Raw genomic sequence first — 2,697 nt, forward strand, 5'->3', positions numbered from 1 at the left:
ATTTTAGGAACTGACTCATCGTCATCCGCGATAGGAAAAATGTTCATACTGCAGTAGAAATGGGGCGATGCATGCAATCTAAACACAGTCGGGCAAACCATTATGATGGCTCGCTTTTAGTTGCATGTAGTTTAAATAGTTTTCCGAATGTATTTTGAAAGGGTTAGCGGTTCAACAACAGGTTCAAGAAGCTGCAGAGAAGGTCAGTCTCTTGAATTTTACCCAAAAGAAAGGATGGTTATCAACATATTGGAGGAACCTGCATTTTCCCCATGAGTTGTAAGTGGTCTCAGCACTAGCTATGCTGTCAAATAACGGTAAAGATGAAAGTTTAGTACCATCTGAATAAACTGGGTTGCTTAATAACGACATGTAGCTTATGCAATCTAATCATGTATTGCAACTTTACATGTTAGAGGGAGAACCATCACCAAGCTAAAACATCTGATTTCATCCATTGAGAACTACTGTGCTTTACCTTTTTTTTTTTTTTTTTTTTTTTTTTTTTAGGGTACAACTCCTTCAAAAGCTGCCGTTGACAGCTCTGTTCTTGTCAATGCCAGCTACTTCTGCCACCCAGAGAACAAATCACTGGTGAGCAGGCTGATTAAACGAGCAATGATGAGAGAGAATGATGTGCAGGCCTCAGTTGAGATATTTGACAAGCAAGGGCACTGATACTTTGCTAGCTTAAAGATGTTGAAAAGTAGAAATAGGCCTAGGTATTCAGATTGCTTTCCGTACTCATAAAGCTACGAATATTAGATATTTTGGCAGGTTCAAAATCTATAGAATCACCGTCAGTTTTTGAGGCAGACTACCATTTATGTAACAGAATAACACTAGCAAAAATCCCCCACAGATGCATTATGTAGTTGATCTGTGGTATCATAAACTTTATTACAGCGGATTTAACACCAGATATGATTCTCCCAATTAAACTGGGTGTTTCTCATTGTAAGCAAGACTTAAAATAATATCAAGCATGCCTTATCCCTCACTCACTTGATTTTGGTTGATACTCTTGTCTAAGAATATTTAAAATCTTGTGTTATTATTTACTTAAAACGGGATCTTCAGAATTGTGTAAAAGGATTCCAGTGAATATTATCAACAGCATGGAAAAAAATGTCTGAGAAACTGGTGGTTTATGAAGATGTTGATGAGATACTGTAATATCAGATACTCAAAAAATCTAGCTTGCATTGTCGTCAGAAGCACAGTTGGTGAAAGAGCAGAAGCCTCAAAGAAAGCAGGGCCGCTCATTTAAAACCAACTTGATCTGGTTCATTAGCAGGTTTGCGTCCAAACAAAATTGCAAAAATGTAGGCAGCCCTCTCTCCTGTTTAACCCACAGCAATTCTAGTCTATAAATTGCATTTACGCATAAAGTATCCACAAGTGCTTAGTCATGAAGGATTCTAATACTATTCTAACCTATCTCACCCTTTTCCATGACTTTCGGATCCTCTTTTTTATTTTAATTGTTATTAGTATTTTAATTGCATTGTCTGTATAATCTTCATTCAATTCCGTACATCATGTGAGCACGCACGCGTTTTGAATGGCTTAAATGTTATGATAATTGCACAATATTATTCAATAAACTGTAAAGACGGTCTATTCTCACTGAAGAAATAAGCAGAATTTGGGTTAATGAAGCGCAAGTACGACTCACCTGGTTCCCCAAACCGTGCGCCTCGGCCTGGTGGCGATGGCGCTAAATCTGAGCGAGGTTCCGGATTCCATGCTCTTATCCTTAATCGTAACCCCTTCTGATTATTCATACTTCAGTAAAACTTTTTTTTAATAATAATCAGTCAAGATCTCTGCATATGACTGATGTGAATGGTGCATATCAAATGGTCCACTAGACATTTTCGTGGACATCTGCTAACGTGTACAATTTTGTGAAAATTACAGGAATGAGTCCGCAGCAATTTCTTCTCGTACGATACGCCATTAAAGCAAACTAATGTAGCATTCTTTTCTCGCGACCACTTCTATTCGTTCATCTCCTCTCTCTATCTGCCTCTTTTTCTCTCTCACTCAATTATTCATTCACTCTCCTTCATTTACTTGTTCGTATTTCTATCTTCCTTTCATTCTATTATTCTCTCTCCGCTTTTCTACCATTTATCCATTCATAGTTTCTTTTCCACATTCATTTATCGTCCATTTTTTTCTGTTTGCTTGCTGGCACCTATTGGTATCATCTTCCCATTAATGCTGGGATGTCAGAATTCATGGCTCAAAATTATTGAATTTCATTTTAAACTTGCTCTGCAGCTTTACTACTAAATCTGCAATCGTCCATAATTATTTCCGTCCAAAAAATTAATCGGATCTCAGAAAATACAATCCCAGTCGATTCCGCATTAGCAGCATCGCCAAACAGCCTGTTGTGACGTCGCCAAGACTTCCTGCTTCTATCTTTAATTCACATAGGGTTCAGTGGCCGGGCGCACTTTAAGGTCGATTTTCGCAAAGAGAACTTTTTTTTTTTATTAAACTCATTTCTAGATTAATACTATTGATACCAAATAACATATTTTGGCAAAATGAATATAGGACAGACTTGCACCTAGAATTAGCTCGACGTTTTGTTTTGAGCTAGTTTGCGTTTACCCGATGACTCAGCACAAAGTGTTTCCAGATCCATAGATTGTTAAACCTAAAAACTGTCATGCAACAGAT

This window comes from Penaeus monodon, chromosome 4 (genome assembly GCF_015228065.2).
Source record: "Penaeus monodon isolate SGIC_2016 chromosome 4, NSTDA_Pmon_1, whole genome shotgun sequence".
In the NCBI taxonomy this organism is placed as follows: domain Eukaryota; kingdom Metazoa; phylum Arthropoda; class Malacostraca; order Decapoda; family Penaeidae; genus Penaeus; species Penaeus monodon.